Genomic DNA, 27,747 nt, shown 5'->3' with positions numbered 1-27,747 from the left:
TGATCAGCAGTCTCCAGGAAATAATGTCACTGTACTCCTTCTCTCACCAGGAGCACAACAGAAACACTAATCCCAAAATGACTACTGACAAGCAGAATGTGGGCTCTCCAATAACTGGTGGTCGTGCAATAGATGCTCAAAGATAAGATGAAAAAAATGGTTTATCCAAAACACTGCAGTGTGCACTAAGCAGTTATATATGAAAGTGGTTAACTTAAGTTTTTAACTGTCTAAAAAGTTAAGTTTTAGTGGAGAACCACTATTTTTAAAAGTGCAAGATAGATTGAATGGGGGGGTGGGCACCTTTGTATTCTGGTACTATGGAATACAGTAGAATGGCCAATGAATTTAAATAGCTGAATGGGTGATTTCATAAAATGATCATTTTGTGCTTACTCACACCAACAAGTAAAAGCAGAAAGGAAATGAGATACATGGTCAAATTAACATAAGGGGAAGGCAACTAGAAAGACAGTGGTGTTTAAGGGCACAACAGTAATTGGGTAGGAGGGTGGGAAAATGTCTGTCTGACTCACAAGAGACAGAGCTTTGGTCTCTTTTCAAGTTTTCATATGCAGTTAAAAGAAGAACACAAGTAAAACACAGTGTAAAGAAAACAAATCATAGTATACAAGATAGAAAAAGGCAATAGAGTTATACAAAATACAATAAATAAAAAGCAAACTAACCCTTCTCTCACAGCAGGCTGTGGCAAAGTGTGGGTGAGCCTTTCCAGTGTTTCTGATGTTATAAACATAGTTAAAAATGCTTGATTATCCATTTCCAGAGTGGCTATTTTTAAGTTATATTTGGCTTTTGTTGATTTGCTCAGGGTCCACAGTTCCTTGTTTATTGTATACGAATATTTTTGCATCTTGAGACTTAAATTTATTTTTGCATGAGACAAGTTTTTTTTTGTTTGTTTTTTTCTGTAGTATACATACTCCTTATATTAGGGTGTCAGCACTGGAATTTGTTTTTGAATTAGGTATTGTATTTATTTTGAATGGGGGGTAGCAGATGTGTCTGTGACTTTATTTACATGTGCCCAGAAACTGGCAGTGAGGATTTCTGCATAAGAAATGAGGTCATCAAGATGAAATTGGCTTTTGAATTTAGCCAGTTTATCACTGGGTTTTATTAGATTAGGCTTCACAAAATCCCAAATTATTATTCAAGGTATTGGCTGCTGCTTCATGCTTCTGTCTTATGGTGCATTTAACTGATTTGTGATCTGATCTGACCAAGGGGGGAGTTACAAGTGGCGGGGAGCAAATCTGACCCATATTGGTAAGCCCTAAATGTTGGATTTTGTCACCCCTGGTTAGGGTGTGGACTGACTGGTATAGAGAGTTTCTATTGATGAAGTCCAGAAATGTCTTTGCATATGTGCTTGAGAATGTATAAATTTCCAAGTTTATGGAGGGGTAATTGAAGTTGCCTAGGAGATTAATGTATGAGGACTTCATACTAATTAGGCTGAGGATGTTGGCTGAGTATGACATAATGTGGAGTCCTATAGTTAACTCTAATATGATATGCGGGCTTGTTAACAAAAACTTCGACGTGCAGGATTTTTAGGCCATTATCTTGTCTAATGAGTCTGGAAGTAATTTTTCTTTTTAAGTATAAGGGGATACTACCACCTTTAGTTGCTTCTTATAATGTGGTTGTCCTGAATGTGTGGCAGGCATTCAAACTCTGCAGTAATACTTTTGTTAGTCTTGAACTGGGCATCTGTGTTGATGCACATATCAGTGTCTTTCACAGTAAGAAGAGATTGTAGGGAGTGGATTTTTTTTTAATAACACTCTTAGCACTAAGCAGGAATGTCTTAATGTAATCTGGACTCTGTTCTGTTATGAATGAGGACTGAAATTTCCTAAAATGGCACTACTGGGGCGGATAAGGTTTAACCAATATGTGAATGACACAGCCAACCCTGATAAAAAAGTTAAGACTGTCTAGCATCTCATCCCTGGATGATATATATACAGATATATATATATATATATATATATATATATATATATATATATATATATATATATATACATATATATATATATATATATATATATATATATATATATATATATATATATATATATATATATATGTATAGTACCCCCTGACCCCAGAAGCTGCAACAGTTGTTGGAAACAATAATCCTTTGTTCATACATTGGCAACATTCATGTTTATGGTACAATGCTGCTCAAGGCCAAATTCCTACATAGCTCAGCCACATATTTAGAGAGCTCCATCATATCTATCTTTATGTAGGAGGGGAGGTGCTTCTCAAGTCATTTACACCCACATATACTGTGATTGTGTCATATATGTACTTGTGGTGCAAGGGCATGAATGCTTGCGTAATGTGGCAAATCACATTGTCTGATAGGCAATTGACTGTGACACTCTACTTGCTAAGCCTGGTGAGGGGTGTGTCTTACTATGAAGTTACATATGACTAGGATATTAGACTGTACAGTAAACTCTCAGTTAACCGGCACCCATGGGGATTGGTAGATGATGGATAAGTGTAGTTTCTAGTTGCTTGAGAGTTGCTATTAAAAATAGACCTTACAAATACTATACTATACCAGACCGTACCATACCATACCATACCATACCAAAACACTGTATTGATTTGATTTTAATATTGAAATACAGTAATTAAACACAGTTATTAAAAGCCTGGCTGGAGTAATAATATTTTAAACTTATATTTCTGTTAGAAAGCATGGCAGGTAGAATGGTTTTCAGTGCCATGCTGAGTGGACTGTAATAGAATGCATTGAAGAGAGAGAGAGAGAGAGAGAGACAGAGGATGAGTGCATGTATGAAAGCAGAAATGACTGAGTGTGAGAGATCAGAGAGATGTATGAAAGCTGAACAGTGTGTGTGAGAGATCAGAGAAAGAAAAAGTGAATGAATGCATGTTTGAAAGCAGAAGGGAAAGTGTGTGAGAAATCAGAGAGATGTATGAAAGCTGAAAAGAGTGTGTGTGAGTGATCAGAGAGAGAAAGAATGAGTGAATGCATGTATGAAAGTTGAAGGGACTGTGTGTGTGTGAGAGAGAATGTGCAATCTGATGCAAACGAACAGAGTGAGTATGGAGTGAGTGTTGACATTTTAGCAATTTGACTTGTTTGGTTTGAATTGTTCTCATGTTGGGGGGAGAGGGAATTTATTTTTAGCTTCCCTTTTTAAAACTCTAAAAATCTAAAAATGTAAGGTATGTTTCTGCTGGGGGCGAAACAGAAAGTGCAACACATGAAAAACTGAATTGTTCATACTGTACTATATTTCTTCATATTTTTTTCTGGTTGATTGAGAGTTCTGGTTGCTTGAGTTCTGGTTAACTGAGAGTTTACTATATGTAAGTTTACGTTATGGGCATAACTTGATACCTGTATATAAGAAGCCACATGACATTAATCTAAGGCAATTGATAAGACAACATGTCAGGCAATTCTAATCATTCATACTGGTATGAAACACACTCAAGAATGATATTCAGCACCAAAGGGATTTGCTGCATCTCAATACTGATTTATAAGACAGCACACAACTTTGCCAGTGCATGAAGTTTTGGCCTCATGGTACATAGAGGAAATAAATGTGACTTTGTCTGGTGAAATATATAGTTTTACTACTTTTACTTCTGTTGCAATGATAACTTAGTGCACATAAAATCAAAACACTATTACTTAGCTTTTTAAATAGATGTCAACTAGTCCCTCACAAAACAATCACAGACATTATCAGACTGGGACAATAAAAGTCCATCGAAACACTGGATTTGTTGTGTGTAGTGAAGAAACAATGTGTTGGTTGTATAACCACGTGGAACAGGTTAACCGATTCACTTATTTGGGAGAAGATGCTGAGTAAAAAGGAAGTTTAAACGTGGAGGCCCAATCTAGAATCAGAGGTTCTGCAGCAAATGAACACAGAGTGCCAGGGATAATGTGTGACAAAAGAATTCCAAAGAATCTAAAGACTAAGATGTGGACAGAAACCTGGGCACCGAAGGAAGCTAGAGGCGATGGAGATGAAGTGCCTGAAATAGTAGGATGCACACTGTGGGACAGATGAAGACATAAGGATATCAGAGCTGAAGTAAAAAGTAATTTAATTTGTAGAAACGGTCATTGAGAACAGATTGCATATATTCTGGCACATGCAAGAATGCATAAGATGATTTGGATACAGTTTGGAAGAGTAGGTAAGAATGAAAGGGGGAATGAGGACATCTTCACCCTATCATTGTTTCCTGACCTATTTTAACACTTCCAAATCTCTCTAAGTGCTTTATTTGTAATTTTAGCCTGTTTTCCACAACATGGCTACTGATGGGACTTGATGTATCAATGTGATCTTGTACTCCCACAACCCTTTCTCCTTCCTATAATACTTTGTATGACTCATGCCACACATAAGGAAGTAACTTTGAATTTCCATGCCATTGACATATAATGAGATTTGTGAGAGTCACTGTTATCTTCTTTACCTTCTGTAAGAAGACTGATTCTTTTCTGTCTCTAATCACCCTCATTTATGTTTGACTCAGACTTTGTTTTATACTATACTTAGAAGTTATTCAGCTAGTTGGGAGGGTGGCTTAATGGCTAAGGTGTTTGCCTTACAAACACAAGGTGCAGGGTTTGAGTTTCACAATGGATAATTGGCTAGGCTTAAAATGGCTCGCAAGGACAGTTAGCTTAGTATTAAATTATGAACCTACAGCCAGAAAAGTAATGAAATTGCAGGCCTTTGTTTAGGGTTTTTTTATCATGTAGGCTGGGGATAATAGGGCAGTTTTGGCTTTGTTGGATAAGAATTTTTTATTCCTGTAAAGGAGTCCAAGTTTTTGGTGAGTTTCCTTAATTTTGTTGAGAACGTGCAGGTCAAATTTGAGATGGTTATCAATGATGACTACAAGTAGTTTGGTATGTGATTCCATGCTAATAGGTGAGTTATTATGGGATGTGATTGAGAAGAAGGATTTAAGATGATTCAGAGTTTTGGGGATAAAGAGCAGAAGTTCAGTCCTTTTTGGGATTAGTATCAGCTGGTTCTTGGTGAGTCAGTTTACAACAGATAAGAAGGATTTCTATGTTTTTCAATTTATGTCAGAAAGGATATCTGCTATGGTGATAATTGTGAAATCATCTGCTTATTGGACAAGTGATGACTGTGGACAGGATTTAGACAATAGATTGGTAAAAATACTAAACAGTAATGGGCCAAGGATTGATCCTTGAGGAACACCCATTTTACAGGTAGAGCAGGAGAGATGCAGAATGCCATTTAACAGACTGAAGTTGATTCTTAAAGTAACTAGTGAACCAGGAGATAGTGGTGGTGGATATGTTGAGTTCTGAGAGTTTGTTTAAGAGGAGGGGGTGGGAGATGGTGTTAAAAGCCTTGAAGAGATCAAGAAATAGGCAAGGGACCAGTTTGTTTTGGTCTCTGGCTTAGGATATGGTATTAATGAAGGCAATTAGGGTGATGAAGGTGCTATGTTTCTGGCAAAAGTCATGTTGACTGGGGGTTAGTAGGTTATCTTGTTAGAGGTAGTGAAGGATTTGTCTGTGTATGCATTTCCCCAGGATTTTAGAAAGAGAGGATAGAATTGCAATGGGGCTGAAGTTGGAAAGTTCAGAGGAGTTACCTCCCTTGAGAATGGATATAGCATAGAATTATTTCCAGATTTTATGTACCTTAGATTCAGTAATGGAATGGTTAATCAGTATAGAGATGGGGAGGGCAAAGAGTTGGCTGCTTTCTGGTGAAAGAGTGGGGTAGACCATCAATAGTGGGGGAGCAAGGTTTAAGCTTTAGAAGCAAGGATTTAATGTAGTTAGTAGATACTGTTTTGAGAGAAAATATTTCTGTGTGTGGAAAAAACAGTGTCAAGGGTCCATGCATTTGCTGATGCATCATTTAAAGGAAATCTTTACATTTGGGGTTACTGAGGGATGCTGGGGAGTCTGCATCCTCCTGATCATCAACAACTGTCTGAGGGAATAATTCAGTAAATCCCAGTAATTCATCTTGTACTTTCTCATCCTTAGAACTGTCAGAAGTGGAGAGTCAGAAGAGAACAACACACCATTAGGTGCTCACATTGCAGCAGGGTTGTAGAAGGCTATGGGCCTCTCTTTTCATCTTTGTTACAAGTGGCAGGGCTGAAGGGTCAGTTATTGAGCCAGCATGAAGAGGGTTATGGATTCAGGAGAACCAGTGCAAAGCTGATTGCAGACTGGGTATCAGCATTTAGACTGAGGCGTAGCTCAACACAAATACTGATTAGCCTGAGTATAGACATATTGGAGCCAGCATTGCTGATGAAGGGGTTAGCATCAGCACAGGCACCAAAATCCTAATCTTTAGCATTGAAACAAAGCCATTATCAACATTTGTAGGAATGGTGTAAATAAAATCAGCAATGCAGACACTATTGTTGCTGGAAATAATTATGCTGAGTCATATGATGCACTCACTAATATAATTGTCAAATGCACCAACATACCTTCTGACATTAAATCCCAGATGTCTGGCATATTTTGGAAATTATTGTGACTGAGCTCATCAATGCATTTTTAAGCTACTAGTTTTTCTGTTTTTTTTTTATTTTATTTTTTTATTTTTTCACATATAGTAGATATATATATATTGTACTAAGCTGTAGACTAAGGATGCCACATGACATAAATACATCATTTGAGGTAGGTACATGCCCAAGATATATACAAGAAAATCAATGCACATTAAGACAGTTTCTCTGAATTGCTAATAGTTTAATCTATAAATCGGTTTGACTGTAAAATTCTTCTAATGAAAACTACTTCAACACAGTATTATAACACTGTAAGTGGAATTCAGTAAAACTGCGTTCTTTCTCCTGATGCTGCTGTATTGTACTTTAGACAAACCTTTCTTATCGTATAATTCTTAAATCCATAGCACCATTGCGGGGGGGAAATAAAATAAAGTACAATATTGGCTCCTGGCAAACTTTTCAACTAAAACATGAATGGCTTACAGAGATGACGCCTGGAAAGTATGGAAAATGCAGACAACCACCGCTGATTTATTTTCCAAAAATACAAAACATTTAGAAAGATACATAGGGATAAAATAAACTATTTCTATAAAATACAAACTTCAAATATATTAACTAGCCATTGAAGATAGTAAAGGAATTGGTACCAGAAACACTTCCAAATAAATTACAGCATTATCTTCAAAGTTATCAAACACTTCATTAAATGCAGGGAAACATTTTATATAGTTCAAAAACAAACCCAAATGTTATCACTACATATATACACAGTTCACCCAAAATGCTTAGAAGTTTATTTAATCTCTATTAAGTTTCTACTACTCAAATAAAAATACTAAAAATTGGAATCCTATTTCACTAACTGATTACCTTTGCATTGCTTCTGAATCCACCAAAAACCCTGTGCCCAACCTCATCAATAGATCTATTCAAGAATATCGTGACCCAGACATTTGGGAAAAATCTCACTTAATCATTTTTATGTAGAGCATGTATACCAATTGAATTCTTAAAATATATTTATTTATTTATTTGTTTGTTTGTTTATTTATGTATTTATTTATTGAGATTGGATTACTGGGAAAGTCTGATTGGGTGTAAGTACATTTTTAGAGGATGCCCAGAAATAAAAGCTCCAAAGTATTACAAAACATTTTAAGAACAATAATTTACAGTCTTTCAATATGATACAAAAAAGTAATACAGTTTAAATAAGTATACCAAATTAGACATAATATGAAAACATTGGTTAAGAATAAACACAAGCTATATGACAATGATTTAATGGTTAGAGAAATGTTATCCAGTTTACAGAGAAATTAAATGTATGCTAGTATAACACAACATGAATTGCAATATAAAGTAAGAGAAAAACAGGCTTATGCTATATTTAGAGAGAAAGCCAGGGGACTGAAACTGATAGAAGTAAGGAAGTGAGTGAAGAAGGGAGAGTGAGAAGATGTAAGGTATAAATAGGTATTTGTTCACACTGAGGGATATAGTTTATCCTGGTGTTCAGCAAGAACATAGCCAGGTTTTGGCTAGGAAGTCTTTCTTAATGGCTTTGAAGGATGGCAGGGAGAATACTGACCTGATGGACAGAGATAAAACATTCCTGGCCATAGCAATATGGTACAAGTACAGAAAATCCCTAGCAGATTTTATAGGTTTTCAGACAGACAGGAGTTTTTGGTCATTGGATGGTAATGACCGACTAGGAACATAGTTGTGTAGAAAGTCATTTATTGCTGAACAAGCAGATGGATTCTGGATAAATTTAGAGGTGGTAAGAAGTTGCCTGTACTATATATTAGTTGGCGGGTAGTACTAACTGATTTAGGCTTTTTAGTGTTATACAGTGGTGGGTTCTGAAAGGGGTACTGAATGCAACTTTAACAGCTTTGTTATGGCATTGTTCATGTTTTGATTGTTGTGACGCCTAAGGTTAGTAAGGATGTGAGCACCATAAAGAAGTGTGGGGAGGAGATAAGTAGTGGTAAGTGTAACTTTAGTTGTGCTGGTGAGAAAGTTTTTGGCTCTGTTAACCATCCCTAGTTTTTAATGAGTCTTTCTTATGCAATTTTGTATATGCAGATTGAATTTAAGATTATTATCCACTATCATACCTAATAATTTGCTATGAGAAGTAACTTCAGTGGTATTACCAAGAACTTTAAATTTTGTTTTTTTTTTTCATATAAAAGGGTTTTGGGGAAAAAATAGTACTTTTTTTTAGAGTTGAGCCTGAGTTGTAAATTATAAAATCACGTTTCAGTTGCTGCCACAGCTTCTTGAGTAATTTTTTGGTGGTGTGCCACATGTAATGAGTATAGAGTCCTCTGCGTACTGTTGTATGGATGTGTGTAGTGTGTTGGTGAGAATGATAAACAGGAGGGGACCTAAGACAGGGTCTTATTGTACACCTGTGGTGACTGCGTGGTACAGGAAGAGGGTAGAGTGACATTTTATATACCATATATAAATACAACTTTACTTCCTTTCTCTGAAATACTAGAAATTGTATTCACAAACAGAGTCTTGTATACCTAGTTAAAATCACTTACTTTACAAGCAAGTTTCTGGCCATATCACAGCCCTCATATTGCTCTGCTCAACCTCCATTAAATAATATACAAAGGCACGCCCATTCACGCATGTCTTTCGAATGCCACTTGACCAAGGGAGGACATGCAGACTCCACGCAGAAGGCACTCCAGCCGAGTGTTGTCGTACATAATATACTAAATTGGGCACATTAATATTCCTCTATTCAACATACTGCCCATAGATATTATTCCATAAGACAACGTTGACTCATGCACCAAAACCATAACTGAGATGGTCTTTAAAAGCTATGTAGCCACTATTTGTAACTCATTACCTCAATATCTACAATGAGAACAGAAGGCAAAAATATTTCCAACCCAGCTAAAATATCACCTATGACTGGAACAATAACTTATGTAAAACATACATAGAACATCCTTAGTGGCTACCTTTTCAGTCATTGCTACCTATTTTTTTTTCATTTGATATAAATACCAGTCTTTATCATTTGTACAAAATTAACTTAGCTTCTTCTCATTTATCGAGAAACTAGTCTCTTCATTCAGTGACTTATCTCCCAATAAAAGTATTCCTTAGTTAATTATCCATTTATTTTTCCTCTAACTTATTAATAGCTTTCCTCCAACCTTTATATGGTTGGGTATAGGTGGCAGGTAAATCTTTCAAGTTTTTATTTCTTTTATATCTGCTGTCGCCTCCTTGCTGTAACTGGAGGCATCACCCAAAGAAGTGGCCTTGTGTGCATCTCGGGACTCCGTGGATGTTAGAAGACCCGGTGCTTGCACCCCAGTGTTCACAGTACTGGTGCCGGTGTTACCCAAATCCACGGGAGCAATGATGGAACTGATAGAGGCAGCTAGAACACCATCCGTGCACACTATAGAGGCGCAAGTGCTTCCATGCGCCGCATCTATCGTGGAGGGACCTGTACCGGTGATGATAGGAAATTGGTAAATAACAGGATGGAGTTTGGTAGGAATTGTAGGAAGGACAGATATAAACCATGGCTGAGAACCGTTGACACAGGCACAGGCTCACAACATGATAGGGACGGTGGACATGGATCCAGGTTGACACTAACTTATGGGAGCAATATAGGTGATGTTTGTGCACTGATCAGAGGGAATTGGAATATTTTGACTAGTGATGTAAGTTTGAATGGTATGCTAGGTGACAAACCGGTTTTTAGATATAAAAGAAATAAAAACTTGAAAGATTTACTTTGTAGGGATAAGACTAAGACCAGTATGGATAATCTGGTTATCACTAAACAGGGCACTTTTCCATGTGGGCTATGCAAGGCGTGTGCTTATGTAGATAGTAGGGGTGTATTTGTGCATCCAGTTACTGGCAGACTGTTTGATCTGAAAGGGAGAGCAACATGCAGAATCACTGATGTGGTCTACTTGGCAGAGTGTCAATCCTGCACAAGTTTTTATGTGGGCAAGACCAATTGTATGTTTTTTGGTTTATTTGACTGGACTTTGGTGAGGCACAGAACATTGTTTTGTTTTTATTTTATTTTGTGTGTGTGTGCGTGTGTGTGTGTGTGTGTGTGTGTGTGTGTGTGTGTGTGTGTGTGTGTGTGTGTGTACATTCTGCATCTATGTGAGATTTTCAGTGTTTTTCTAATTCTTTCCCACATCCTAAGACATGCCATAATTGAGTTGGAAGTGTTGCAAACTCTACATGTCTATGATTGTGTTTGTGTTTGGGGATAGGTGGTTAATAGTAAATGTTTGTGATACTAAAATATAACCTGTACTTTCTACATTAATGTACATCCTTTCTTAACTTCTACTGGGGTCCATATTCTGTAGACACATATGGCAGTGTAAATGATTTACTGCTAATGTCAGACATAAGTAAAAGTGTCCATTGTTACTGATTTTTGTTTGGTGTTTACCCGCACTTTTTGTTCAGTGCAGTAAAGCTAGTTGTAATACACTGTCTGTCTATTCTTCTCTACAGGTGATTATGCTGAAATTCCTGCATCATCAGTAGCCCAACAATAAATAAATAAAACATCTAGGAACTTAACCATTAATAGGAAATCGTTGACACTGCACCACCAATGATTCATTTATTTTAGGAGATTCTCCCTTCTTCAAGTTGGTGTGATCATGGATTTTGTAAATATGGGTATTTCCCCCCAACCTGCAAAAAATAGTTCCATTTAATTACTTTGCCTGTCAAAAGAAGTAATGTAATGTAGTCCGTTACATTTACACTTAATTCCATACTGCTCAACTGTCTAGATTTTAACAGAGCATCCAGATTATTGCTTCATATTTTTGGTCGGTTCCTTACAAAATGTGTGGTATTTGGATGAACCACTGAGGCTCAAAGTCACTAAAAAATTACATAAGTTTGAATTCAGTATTTGCATTTTTGTGATTATGTAGGCAAACACACTTCTTGTTATTCTAGCAAGTTTCTTTTAATTTTTTTTTTCCAATGAAAGTTAGGGACATGTTAAGGGTACAGACACCAAGCAGAAACAAATGTTTTGTTCTGCCACTGTCAGTTGTTAGTAAGTACAGGTAGATTTTACTACCTAACATGGAACCTGACTTTAACAACTTTCACAGGGGGTGCATAACATTGGTAAGATTGGGTCGAGTGCCACTCTGGCATTTAACTGGTTTGTCTTTTTGAGAATATCAGAGCAAAATCAGCAAGGTACATGCTCTACAATGTTGTAAACCTTCAAGCACCAGTCACTACCTCCACTCCACAGTGATTGTCAGAATCGGACTGCAGTAGGCAAATTTTGAAACATTTCTGCCATAAAACCTCCACTTATAGTAACTATTTCACAATACTAATTACTTAATGTGCTTTGTGCTAAACAGCATACAATAGAATGTACCATTACACTGGGCATGCTCATAAAGGGGTACAGCAGAGAATAGATTAACATTACCTACTCACCCCAAAACCATAACAGAGTACAACAACACAGATCCTGTTACAATTTGAGAACACTTTGTATCATGAGACACATTAAAATCTGTTTAATAAGCCATTTTTACCTGCCATTACTATATTGTGGACCAAATAATAAAATACATACACCACTGGAGTCAAACATATGCAATGCATGCTACATTCCTCTTGCCCTGTACACTAACTGATGATGCCACAGAAAAGTTCATATCTTAGCTGTTTCACAAGATACAACTGAATAAATCGCATGAGAATTGTGTTTCAAAGTATATGTCTTCCATTAAAGGGAGTAGATTTGCCCTTACTCTCCCCAGTTACAAATGTTTCCATTAACTAATATTGTAAATATAATCTCTTTTGGAGATGCCAGGCTTACCTGTAAGTATTTTCTTACACACTCAGTAGTTGTTCCTTGTCAGACTTAAACAACTGCCTGAGTTCATAGCTAATAAAGCTGTATATCAGCCACTGATGCCACATATATAATCTTATCTGATATGTCATGAAATACACACTTGAAAGGAATGGTAGGGACTCAAAATGTTGTAGCCCTGTTAACATTCACTGAACTGTGAGGCTGCCATATCAACATTGGTGATATTGGAATCTGCCGAATGTACACCCCCCAACACTTTGCACCCAGGGCAGTTGCCCCTTCCACCCAGCTGAAGATACACTATTGCATATCTGACACTATTAGATTGTATATTTACATAACCAGATTTGAACAACTGCCTATATAAGTACACATTCTCTAGACATGTGTACTAACTTCATGCACCACAGGAGAAGACATACTACAAGTCTCCAAGAATCCCATATATTTGACTGGCATGATTTCCTCAATGTGTTGAAAGGCCTGCCTACATCTGAACTAAAGGCATAGAAAGATTTGAGGGGAGTGTTGGATTATCCACTGCTTTATGTCAATACACTCACACACAAACATTACTCAGACATTGCTGAATTCAAATACCTGCCCAACAAGTCTATGTGCTAAAGAACTGTACATTGACTGTTTGAACCACAAGAGAATTCTTAATGCAAGTATCAAAGAACACACATTTAAAGGGACAACTTCATTACTGTGTAGCAAGGCAAATGTTTGGATTAAATGATTTTTGGGAGCCATCTCCCCATGTAAATACCTTCACTGAGTAAAACTGTACACATAAGATGTGTTGTGTAAGGCAATCCTACCTAGCATGCAGGTCTCTCTCATGCATACACATACATGTGCGTGCACACACACACACACACACACACACACACACACACACACACACACACACACACATACACACACACACACACACAGACTAGTCACATGTTGTTAGATTCAAACACCTATCCTTAAAAGTACACAGTTGAGGATGCCTTATATCAACCACTGATGCCACAGGATAAGTCTTGCTACAAGTGTGAGATAGAGCACATTTGAAGGGATCATTTCATCAGTTTGTTGCAAAACATATGTTTAAGCTAAAGGGGAATAAAACTAATGGGGCAACTCTCTCATGGTGTAAATGTACACACCACATCTGTTGGGTAAGACAGTGCTACCAAGCACTAGGTCACACATAATCGTACAAGTGATTGCTGGACTTGAATACCTACCTACCTATATAAGGCATGCAATCTAGAAAACTATGTATTAGCTGCTCATGCCACAGGAAAAATCTTACTACAAAAGTGAGATATAGCACATTTGAAGGAATGACCTCACCATTGCCTTGCAAAGCAAATGTTTGGGCTAAAGTTGTATGGAATTGATGGAGGCACTCTCTCACAGTCTAAATGTTTCTCCTGAGTGGAACCATACACAACAGATCTATTGGAAAAGCCAGTCCTACCTAGCACTACAGTCACATACACACCCGTCAATTATCACAAGATTTGAACACCTAGTTATCTAAGTCCAAAAACTAGAGTACATTGCATCATCCACCAGTTCCACAGGAGAAATCTTAGAGTAAGTGTTGCACAGCACATATTTGTAGTGTATATCACGTGTTATTGGTGAATAGGAATGTGCCTTAATAGGTACAAAATAACTGCAATGTGTTGATCACAATTTGTTACATACATCACTTCATTCATGGACATTGTTATAGAGTTAATAATATCTAGACATTTCATACTGCAGTGTATTGATCATTTATATGATAGGTGGTAATCTCAGCTGTCCACCAGAAGAGTGCCACTCATGCATTCCTGACTGTTCAGAGCAAGATAATTTTATGCAAATCTTAATTAGTTTGTGTATCGTTATGAAGAACTTGTGTGTATACATTGTGCAAGGTAAATACAAGATATACATGGCAGTCATATGAAAGTACACTTTATAACAATATTCAGTAAGTACATGTACAAATGTCCACACCATTGTAAACCATTTGCAAGGTTAATGTGTTCTAGTGCAAACACTATTTACAGTATGTATTGAGTACATTGCATCATAGTCAACTCATTTTATGTTGAGTACAGCATGCCTTTAAAACATGTACAAGTAATACAAGCCACTGACTTACTGAAGTGCACCACTGACAAACTTATTTGCACTACCAATGGGTAAGTCTTAATGTACAAGTAATTATTTTTTGAGTTTAGGTACTTTGAACAGTAATTAGCAGTGACTTATGCTGCTCCTCATACAAATAAGGAGTAGAGACACAAAGATAGTTCTGATTATGATCAAGTATAGAACATGTGCATCATGTGTTAATGTTTTCTCTATCATCATTTACACATGTGTGATGATCACTGAAGTAAAGTGTTCATTATATGGATAGTATAGTGGCATTCCTCTCCACTTTTCACACATTTGCTGACTATCCACATGTATAAGGCATATTTTGTGTTTCTCATGTAGTTTGTGTTATTATATCAAATCACTGAATACTGAAGTCCATATAGGATATCAGACATCTACATGTCACCTGTCATAAATCAAAAAATGCATGCTAATGCTACATATTTCATTGGATCTCCTTCCTAAATATATATATATATATATATATATATATATATATATATATATATATATATATATATATATATGGGTCTACTTTCATAGACCGAACGTACGAATCACCGACACACATTTTCCCCACCCCAAACAACCGACAACACATCACACCGACAACTCAACATACCGAACACCAAAACACTGACACAAAAAATGCCAAATACACATTGCACACAACAACATATCCACTAACCTTAACCTAAACCCTAACCCTAACGTCCGACACTACCGCACACTTACCCAACCCGCACCCTAACCCTAACTCACTTAACACACCCCTAAACCCCAACACCGTCACTATCGCACACTCACCCTACCTGCACCCTAACCCTAACTCACTTAACACACCCTAAAACATTCAGCCTATCACTATCGCACACTCACTCCACCCGCATTCTAACCCTAACACACTTAACACTACCCTACACAGCTCTACGTCACTTCCACACACTTACCTCACCGGAACCCTTAGTCCGACACCACCGCACACTCACATTTTCCACACACTATCCTAAAATCCCTCAGTATCGTACACTTACCTGTCCGCTCCCCAATACTACATCTGTCACTTTCGCACACTTACCGTATCATGCTCACACGCTGCCGTTGTCGGTCTCTCAGCCGTCGGGATATCGCGTTTTCAGTAACCTACCTGTTCGGTCGTTCCGTCTCAGTCTTCCGGGTGTCGGTAAAGTGGCGCTTCGGTCTATGAAAGTAGACCCATATATATATATATATATGTGTGTGTGTGTGTGCAATGATTGTAATCAGTGCCTGAGACTTTTGTCCTTCCATTTATTTGTGCTTTGGACAGAGGTCTTCACTTATAAATGAGAAGAAATGAGCAGGGGTGGATTAATTGTCAACCTCATAAAGGAATAACCAGGATAACATTTGTGGGATAACATACCCAACCATTATTTCATAATTGAAAATGTATGAGAAATGCAATAATTTATAATTTTGGAACTGATCTAGGATATGAACATCTGCCAAACAGTTCATAGAAGTGAGCATTAGCTGAGCATATCACAATGGAAGTCATGTTTCGGGCATTAAAGTATACACATTTGAAGGGACAATGAAAACAGTATGACAAACGAGAGTATGTATGCAGCACACTTCATTACAGTGACAACTGATATATCCCCTCTGGTGTACATTCATCCCTGCAGCCTGTTCAACAAATAAGAATAACGGTCTCCTTATAGTGGTATTAGTATTTTTTTTCAAGAGTGACCACAATATTTTAAAGGATGTAGTAATGCTAGTCAGTTTGGTCCTTAAGATGTGAACTGTAATTTACCATCAGTTACCACTGGAGCTCAATGCAAAGTATCTCAAAAATGCTGAGGACAAAAAATGATGACAGAAGGTGAGGCAAAAACAGCGGGACTGGAAGAAAGAGAGAGTGTTGCATTGTGTTAATATTGTGCTTGTCATCATAATACTTGTGTCATGCTGTCAACAATAACAGCATTTAAAATAGGGAACAAGCAGTGGGGCAATATTAGAGAAATAAGTAACACAGAAGCAGGATAATGTTGTGTGACTAACATATGTAGCCAGTACTTCAACACATACAATAATATACAGAGAAATAAATGTTAGGCAATATTTGGTATACTTCTGGATTGGAACAGCTGACAATCAGCATCTGCATTCTATAGACCAGAGCTTTATCTGAGTAGACCACAAAGTGACTCATAGCTCTCAAACATTTTAAGGGACAATGACAAAGGTTTGAATCCAGGTAGTATGTGTGCATGCATCAGAATTCATAGCAGTACTGAGAATTGTTACTTCCCAGGAGGTGTACTTTAAATCCTTCAGAATAATAAGTGCACAAGAATAGCTGCCTCCTTATTAGGGTCTACTTGAGTAGACTAAAATTACACCTACCCAAAACTTACTTTACCTTGATGACAACAATGAACTTTGAATTAACTGAAAGTTCACATTAACAGTATTTTTTACAGGATATGGAGGCATTTGGCCAACATTAAACCTAAAAACACATCACAGTATGTCAAACCCACCCAGGTGGGGAGCTGCTCCCCCCACCCAGCCTTAACTAAATATACCAGTTCCGAGATTGCAACATGTTGGACAAGTGCTTTCATTCCTGTAAAAAATGCGGTAATGTGAACTTTCAGTTTATTCAAAGTTCGCTGTTGTCTTCTTGTTAAAGTAAGTTTTGGGAAAGTGTAATTTCCATCTTCTCAATATATCCCCCTTATAGTACTATTAATGTTTCTTTCTGTAGCACTGCAAGGCTAAGAACAGTTGTGCATCAAGATCTGCACTACTGGAGCTGAAGATAAAATCTTCTCTTTTTGCAATAGGAAGGGAAGCACCATTTACCATCATTTACCTCTGATGTGCAATGTCAAGCATTGTGCAAATGTCAAGGACAAATATTGTGGGTTTGTTTTATGGGCCATTTTGGCCCATGTGTTTTGTGTGTGGTTTTATTTGTTGACCAGACTAAATGTATAAAAATGATTTGATAGGACAGTAATGAAAATGGAGGGGCAAGCAGAGGAATGGACACAGGAGGAAGAATAACAGAATGTGTAGGGATGATAGTGAGAGAGAACCTTAGTTATCTACTTATTTACTAGAAAACAGTGTACCTATGCTAATAATGTGGGGAATTTGCACACTCACCACATCAAGTGTGTGTGACAACAACTTAGTAATGTTGTGCGGTCAATTGGGCCAATTCAACTGTGCCATATACACACTGAGGCGAAACTGAGACACATGTATGTGGCATATTATTTTTTCTTTTTGTGGGACAGATGCCATTTCTTTACCTTTCTGTTTTTTTTTTTTTTTTTTTTTTTTTTTTTGAAGAATGTTGGGGAAAGTTGTTAGGAATAAAGAGGCTGGGCAGTTAAGGAAGGGTAGACAGCCGGGGCCAACATAAAGGACAGAAAAGACAGACAGTGATAGTGAATAACACAAAAGGCTGAGGGACTCTTTTATTGGGGATAGGTAAGGGACTTCAGATGCAAAAAATCATACATAATGAGAACAGTGAGAATCTAGTCCTCACCTTCTAAACTCTCACCACTATCCTGTGTCTCAGAACCATGGCCAGGGCTGGATGAGGCATTAAATTGGCTGTTGGATGGAGGACTTTCTGTATTCTGCTGATGCAGTCACCAAGGCCTCTTTCTGTTTTTTCCTTCACCAGCTCTGTCATTTCTTGATTGGTGAGGCAATAGCCACCTCCACTGACATTACTCCTGGTGGGTACCAGTGCACCAGACCCTGGAACAGAGCTAAATGATGACATTGATGCAGGAGTTGTTGTGACTGACAAGTGTTCCATGTTTATGCTGCCTGTGATGGTGTCACCACAGACATTTGTAGATTTATGGTAGTTTGATCCCCTATGGCAGGTGTAGCTCCCCATGCTGGTAGTCATTTGTATTGCAGCAGGAATTATGTTCCAAATGTCCAAAAACAGATCTATATGTATAAAAAAGATATATATAGAGTGTGGGAAAGGACTGCAGTGGTGGTGCTGCGGTAGCATTGTCGCTTCACAGTTAGATGTTGCACATTCGATTCTCAGTTAGAGCATCTTCTGTATGTCGACATGCATGAATGGGAGTTCCTTTGTTGAAGGTTGTGCATTAGGCCCAGCAAACCAGCACATAAAAATGTACTGCCAATTATTAGCGGACCGGAGTTCCGCTGTGGCGACCCCTAACTGGGAAAAGCCGAAAGACAGTTTTATATAGAGTGGGGGAAAGACAGAATAGAAATTATCATCAATCCCATGTCATTTTAATATATATAATTACTTCCAAATTAATTTAAAAATAAATTAGCTTTTGGAACATCCACATATGAATGTGAAGTCATACATGTGTCTTAAAAAACACATTAATCTCATTGTTACTACAGACATTAGGCTAACATTAAGCCAAATGTTTTCTGACTATTGTGTATATGGCATATGCATTCCAATTAAAGAAATGTCCATTTACAAGTACTACAATGCTATGACTGTGAAGTCATGCATGTGTCTTAAAAAACACATTAATCCCATTGTTAATACAGACATTAGGCTAACATTGAGCCAAATGTTTTCTAACTATTGTGTATATGGCATATGTATTGCAATTAAAGAAATGTCCATTTACAGGTACTATAATGCTATTTTAATTATTGCAGAATATTTATTTTAAGTCATAAAAGCATATTGCCCCTGCTCAGATATGAATGCACACACTGCTATGCTGATTTACACTTTGCCTAATGCAAAGTTCAAGAGCTATTTGAGCAGGCATGTATGCTTGATATGTATAAGATATGTATACTTAGTTGTGAGGGGTGTTGAACTGTTATTGACTGATGGTCTCACAAAGTGAATTACAATTCAGATGTAGTATGACATGGATAGCATTCATATCTTAATCATATTCACCCCATGTTTCCCTGAGGGGTTGCAGTCTCTACTGATGCACCTCCTGATTCCTTTTTAACTCTTCAAAAGCTGAACGGAGAAAACAGAAAAAAATAATAAAAACATTCATGTGTTGACAAGTCGCAGTGTGGCATTGGCTGGTGAAGGCCACTATACTTACACAACTCAGGTGAGTTATTAGTTTTGAAATATTTTGCCTTCTCCAAGGATGCCAAAATATCCATCTGAGATTGACTGACCTCAAAAAATTGGCTCAGTCACTGGTGTCATTCTAAGGGGGTGCAATATTTGTCAGCATGAAAAGAGATGGACAGCAGACCATGCTGCTTTGCAAGGGATGGTCTGAAATTCCCCCTATAGGCTTTCACATATTAAATAAAACATTGTTCTCCCCACACTGCCTTTTCTTAACTAATGCCAAATGGAAAGTACTGCCAACATAGCAAATCAAAACCAAGAAAAACTAAAGTTGTTACTGCTCAATTCTAGGAGTCTAAACAAGAAACTCCACTCCCTACCAGCTCTCCTGACTCTAGAGAATTATGATGTCTGTGCAGTCACTGAGACATTATTTAAAGCAGCAGAGATCACACTGACAGTACAAGGCTATAATGTCTTCCCCACATTTAAACAAAGATATTACGCACACAAGGACTAAGTCAAAACAAATCAAATCAAATCATATAAAAGTTTACTGTCATTAAGACCGTACTATGAAAAAGTGTACAGCTGCGTGCAATTTTGTTTCTTCAAGCTCATGGATAAACATAACACAGAGCCATTTGCAAAAACATAAACACATGAATACATGAAGCAAAATACACAGACACACATTACACAGACTAAAATTCAACTGAAGCTCATCTCCACACTGGTAAATTTCAGTCCAGTTCTACTGGCCCAACAAAAAGCAAAAATCAAAATCCAGATCAGTACATATCCAGCAGACAATCAGACAAGTGGGTCCCACCATCCATCCTTGGTGATACTCTCCATCCAGAGGCCTCCACAGTCACTCTTCACCATCCAGCCTCATCACCATCACAACCTCATCTCCACATCAGCATCAGTCCAGTTTTCTCCATAAAAAGCACATCTGCATCCAGCACATCATCTGACACTAACCGACACCATCAGACACTTTGGTCTCCACCATCTGCTCCTCTCGGTCTGCTCCTCTCGGCGCTCCTCCCACACATAGGTCCAAACAGCCATGACATGACCAGACCAACCATCCCAGCCACTCCAGCCACTCCAAGCAAGTCCACCAGTCCAAATGGTCTAACCAACACCATGGCTGTATCTCGCTACACCCCTGGCCACAGGCAGATTCCAGAAGAAGAATGAAAGCATACTGACTCATACCAATAACTCCTACATGAGCATGACACAAAAACATAAATGAATAATGGGAGCTGAAGAGGCCACAAGAGCATAAGGCACCACCATCTTGCAAAGGTGGAGGTATCTCGATTTACATCAAAAATAAATATTCCTCAAAGCTGGTCAGACAGATGCAGTTGGGCTTCTTCAAGTTCAGATCACCACTGGCAAAATCCCATGTCAATTTCTTGCAAGCTATAGGTCCCCCTCTATGACCCAAGAAACCCATAGCATGTATTTAAGCTTATTGTAACACTCATTATCCAAACCAGTACTATATTCATGGGTGACTATAATTACCCAGTATTAACTGGGAATCATGTATGACACCACACATGTGGGCATAGAGATTACTGAATTTTGAAAACACAAATTCCATGGACCAGAGTGTCAATATCCTGACTAGAGGCACAAACATACTGGATTTGGTCCCCACTAATTTGGGTGAGTGCTGCACACTCCCCAATGTCTTCTCTGGTAAGGTCAGACCACAAAACGCTTTTGTATGAAGTAAAATAAAACCTGCAGCCCTACTAAACCTGGGATGTTCAACAACTGCTCTAAGGCTGTCTTCCTACTACTAAGTGATAACCTGGCAAAATTGCAAGCCCCCATAAATACTGAGAACACTGCTTCTTATACAGAACTGTTCAGAGAAACCCTATACAAGCATGTTAATAACTGTTTAGAGGCAGCTGCACCCACCAGGAATAAGTACACAACAAACTCAAACAACGAGCTACCCTGGTAGAATCAGAACATCAATAGGATGTACAAAAAAGGAAGAAAGTCATGGCAAAATTAGATGTAGCACCCAGCAGGTCTTCAATGTTCTCTCTAAGGTCAAAAACACTGCATCACTGTGCCCTGAGAATATTCTAGGATGCATTCTACATGGCATGAAACATGACCCATCAGGCCCTCTGGAATTGCTATTTAACCACAGCCTCAAAAGTAGCTTCATACCTCATGAATGGAGAACAGCAATGGTCATTCCTCTGCACAAATAAGGGCCATCCACAGACACTGACAACTACAGACCCATAAGTATCACTAGTCTCATATGCAAAGCATGGATAGGATTTTCATGGAAATGTTCAATAATGAGATAGGGAACCTCCAAACAATGGAAGCAACCTAGTTTGGTTTCATCAATGCAGGCAATGCCTACTCAACCTGGTGGACTTCCTTGAGAAGGTCACTAAAGCAGTGGATGAGGGCAAAACAGTTCACCCTGCCTACCTTGTCCTGGCCAAGGCATTTGACACAATGCCCCACTTCAGCATTGTTGATAAATTAAGGAGGTTATGTGTAATCATCACAAAAAAAGAAAAAAAAATAGAATAAATAAAAACAACAGTTTGACCACTCTCCACAATTGTCCATATAATTTTACTGAAGCATACACTCACTACAAATACTAAAATTCTACCTAATTATCCAACCATTCAATAATGCAATTAAATAATATATTTCCAATCACATTCTTTATTCGGCCCAAATGGCTCCAGTGTGTTATATTTCAGAATAAATAAAGTTTCCTTCTTAATATCCACACATTCTCCTAAACATGTCAATTTTGTTTTCCAAAATACATCCCTTTAAGTCATCTGGCTTAGCACCATGAAACTGAGCAAAGTGACCTCCCAAACGCTATCTAATTTTTTATTTTGATGTCTCTGATATGTTCGTGAAAGCGAATTTTAAATGATCGGCCACTTTCCCCAATATAAAATAAACCATAAGTACATTTTAAAACATATATCACCCCCTATCTGCTACCCTTAGGACAAAATTTAATATTATTAATCCAAGGAAAAAAATTCACTATACGTTTACAAATAGAACATGTGTTACAACCACTGTGCCTCTATTACAAGAAATATTAGCACTTATAGTGAAATCTGGTGGTAAAAAATGGTTATGTACCACCATATCAGCTAGGTTTCTACCTCTTTTATAAGACATGGTCCCATAATTTTGTAACAAATGTATTAAATTTTTATCCCTCATCAGCATCAGCCAATGTTCTTTCCTCTCTAACAACATATTCTGATAAAATATTATACATTGTAACAAAATACACTTCTTTTTATCACTTCTTTTATTTTCATTATATTTTCTTCCCCTCTATTATTTCTAATTAAACAATCATTGTTATTATTATTATTACTATTATTAATAACAGGGGATTTATATTGATTTTCCAACACTTTTAATTTAGACTGCATCACCATATTACTATCATAACCTCTCTTAATAAACATATATACTTGGTTTTGTATTTCCTTTATAAAGGCACTATCTAGGCTACATAACCTGTTAATCCCTCAAAAATTCATGGTGCATTTTTAAAAAAATGGCCCAATGGCAAAACCTACTCTGAATGTGTGATAGACAGGTACGCATAATGGTGTGTTTCTCTTCCCACAGCTGCAGAGGAGAGAGCTCACAACCTAGACGCCCATGCAGTGTGCTTGGCCAGGTTGCATCTAGAGTGTGGTGAGTACAGATGAAACTTACAATCTCTAGTCATATAAACAAGAAGGAGTATTAACTATCACTAGGAATATTCAGTTTTGATTGTACTGTGGTCATAGAACTGGACTGAAATAAGTGAGTAATGTCAGATACAGCTCAATAAAAATGAAAGTATGAAACCTGATAATGTTAAAGAAATAAAGTTTCTACTGCATTAATAATGTTAAGGGAATAAAGTTTCTACTGCATTAATAATGTGAAGGAAATAAACATCTCCAGTACCTGCCCCCTTCCCCTTATATCTAGGGAGCAGGTCATCACTGCTCTCTCAAAGGCAAAAATATACAGCCTCCATGAGACCCAATAATATCCCAGGCTGCCTTCTACGTGAACTCAGGCAGGAACTTGCAGCACCATTAGGTGCCCTATTCAAACAAAGTCTGAGTACCGGCAGTCACTGTCATCCCATTGCACAAAAGTGGAGCATCCACTGATCTGGGAAATTATAGACCCATCAGCCTAACTAGCCTGATATGCAAAGCCATGGAAGGGATTATCATGGACCTCAGTAACAAGGACATTGGCAACCTCCAAACACTCACCCCCACACAGTTTTCTTTTATCAAGAGGATGTCATGTCTGTTAAATTTGGTCTAATTCTTTGAGACAGTAACCAAAGCCATGGATGAGGGGAAGATGGTGCACACCACCTTCCTTGGCCTGGCCAAAGCCTTTAACATTATTCTCCAATCGGGCATGATAGATAAACTCTCTCAACTAGGCATCAGTCCATATGTTACCAGATGGGTAGCAAACTGGCTCAATGGTAGAACCCACCTAGTCAAAGTAGGGGAAACCACCTTAAGCAGTAGACCTGTAACAAGCGGTATGCCCCAGGGTTTGATTTTCAGGCCTCTGCTATTTAGGATATACTTTTCTGAGCTGCATGTCAAAACCACTGGGCTATGGCTAGCCAAGTTTGCAGATGACTGCAAGATGGGTGCTGTCATCAATTTCCCTAGTGATGTGGACATCTAAGAGGGTATTGCTCAGACAAATGACTGGTGCCAGAAACAAGGCTTCAAGCTGAATACCAAAAGAATACATCATCATCCCTTTTGTGGAGAATGACATCCCCACAAATTATCACATAAATAACAACACCCTAAGCATACAATCAGTTGTAAGGGATTTGGGCACCCAGGTTGATAGCAACCTGGCTTTTGGCCACCATGTTGCTTCCATTGTACAGAAACCCTTCTACAGGGCTCACCTTATAAGTAAGGGTATCTCATCAAGGGATAAGGAGGTCATAACATCCCTGTATTCTTCCCTTATAAGGCCCATTATTGAGTATGATGCCCCTTTCAGCATGTACCTTGAAAAGCACATGCAGCAGCTGGAGAGACCACAGAGGTTCCTCACCAAGAGAATCCAGGACCTCAAATATCTACCATACAGAGATAGATGGGCTAAAAGCCCTATCCCTCTACTCAGTTTCATACAGACTCCTCAGAGGTGACCTCTGTCTGGCATACAAGATGACCACGGACCTCACCTTGATGGGACTGCTGCATATCTGCAAGTCAAGCTCCGCTCGAGTATCTCACACTCATTGCCTCAACCTGGTCTGTGGCATCAACAGGACTTGTTGGTGGGACAGATTTGTGTCTCAGTGACTCCTCCATCTGTAAAATAAATTCCATCTCCATGCCAAGCAGAGTATCTCTTTACCCCTTTTTAATCACAACCTGGATAACTGTATGGGAAACAGAAAATACATCCCTGGGATTCCACCCATGTCCCCGCTGGACAGGGGTATCATGTGCTGACTTGTCTAAACATGAGCTAAACTCTTGGCTTGGCTTATAAGAACCTCAGGGCCAATAGCCTAGTAACCTCCTATGACCCTATGATCCAATGATAACAGTTTCTACTGCATTAAGTGTGCAATTACAGCTGTATTGCAACACCTGCATTATATGAACTGTTCTTCAATAAAGACTGGAAATATATAGCAATCACTGCAGGAAGTCACCCCTAATAAAGCTGTGTTGTGCCATATGTGTGTATTGTGGGCTGTTGGTCATGAAATTGAGTATTACATCTGTTATGATGTAAAAACACAAAGAATAACAGTAATTGACTGAAGGTTAGCTAATAAAGAGTGTTCTGTTAAATTGTAGATGTGGAGCTGTACTACAAGATGCAATGCATTATGATATTTGTTCTGTACTAAGATCTGAAGAAATAATAGGAATGCCCAGGGTATATTGTGTATATCAGGATTGTCTTGTGTTAACAATTGCATTTCAGTTATATGCATTCCTGCTCTTAGGTATGCTGCTGCAGGCAACTATAAAACTATAATAGCTATAGACTGCAAATATACTATCTGCAACTGTATATGGGTCAGGTAGCCAACCCATCATTCTGATATGGTTTGTACACATCACAGATATTCCCACCCACCAGGGGTTTATTGTCCACACCTGCATTCCATGTATTAATCCACAGTTCACCTACTACCTCTGTCATGCATGGATCTCACACAGTCTTGTATAACACTCTACCTCTATTACCAGGTCATATTTTGTTACCAGGTGAGCTCTAGGGATATATCAGTCAATCAATATGCAGCAGTGGCTCAGTAGCTCAGTTTTATAAATGATAGGTGTGATGTACATTTTGTCCCACACAGACTGGGGTTCAAATCTAGTGACGGGCACTACTAAATATTATAGAAGTAGTTATGTATTGTTAACAGATGTTCTTCCCACAGGAATTACAGGTAAATAAATGGCTGTAGTAGCCCTTAGAATGGGTTAATAATTTGTGTGTTCAGATGTACCAGAGTGTTAACAGCATTGGTGAGCAATGTGATAAGACGTCAGAAAATAAAGGCTGCAAGTACAATACTAATAAAAGTTAATAAAATGAATAAAACTGGTATGGCTGTATGCCTGGTGTGTCTGTGAATGTCTGCTGATAGTCTAAACTCATGCCTGCCAAGGACGGCATGATAGTCGTAAACTCTCCATACTGTGCATGATACATGTCTCTCAAGTGTCACGCTGTCATGGACTGTCACCCTGTTGCCTAATACCTTGGTCACAGATCTGTCATGGACATGAGTTATGTCTATAGTACAGTCACACTACATCAGTCCACAGTACACATTTGTAGTCATATATGTCCCCCTGACATGTAATAGTCCCCTGATGTTACTGGGTTATTTGCAACATTCTGGCATGCTGTTATAACTAACTAAATGTTCTGTTCATTACTAACCTATACACTTCGAAATACCTGAGCACCATAGGTCGAATGGGTAGTCCGGTTCTTGGCAATCTGCCTACCCTACCTCAGCTGGGCCATGGCACCAGGTCCTAGCACATCTGGGACCCAACCTGGTACTACCGCCTCTGCTGGCCCTGCACCACCTACGGGTGGAACCACCTCAGGGTATGGGGCCCATCCTCCCCAGGAGTGGGTGTGAAAGAGGGGCTATCCCCAGCAACAGCTACTAAGGATGGTGTACAGGATCATGCACCATGGCTATGAAGATCACATGTGCAGGATTGAGGGCAGACTGGCCAACCTGGAGGGGCAAGGTGGCCCTGGAGCCCAACCCCTAGCACAGCCACCGTCGGGTCAGTGAAGGAGCAGTGTTGACTGCCCATGGGTGGGGAGGGGATCTCAGTCTCACTGCTGCCATCTGGGGTACATGGAGCTCTGATCCCACAACACCCTCCCCATCCAAGGAGTTTACCCCCTCCTGTGTCACACACCTCCAAGGTATGCTATCTTATCTGTTTGCAAATGCAATCTCTCCTATCCAACATACCTCCCCAAATGTGCCTATATCCCTTCCCCAACATTCCACTCTCTCCTTAAAATAAAAATGGGCTTCTGTCCCAAAAAAAAAAATTCACCCCATATATAGCTTTCCATTTTACACCCATGTCCATTGGACACAATCAAAATCGCTATGTAATCCAATGTAACTACTGTCTGTTTATTTTAACTGTGGAGCTTTTCTCCCTGGGCCTCCGCTGAAAATAGACCTACATCCAGTTGAACACTCCCAGCCAACAGATGTAAATAAATAAATATAAAGAAATAATCATTACATGAATTAATCAACACAGCTATGCCACCCTCACTGCTCTCTCTGGGGTATGAGGCTACAAATTCCAAATTTACTACAACCTGCACAGCTGTTGCTATAGAAAAAATGGAAAACTATGGTCCTTGCTCCTTTCTTACACCCATCCTGCACATCCATACCTGCCTTTCAGTATGGTTTCCCCCCTGC

Source organism: Protopterus annectens, chromosome 2.part1 (assembly GCF_019279795.1).
Source record: "Protopterus annectens isolate FY-2018-M chromosome 2.part1, PAN1.0, whole genome shotgun sequence".
In the NCBI taxonomy this organism is placed as follows: Eukaryota; Metazoa; Chordata; order Ceratodontiformes; family Protopteridae; genus Protopterus; species Protopterus annectens.
This window is presented reverse-complemented; position numbering follows the sequence as displayed.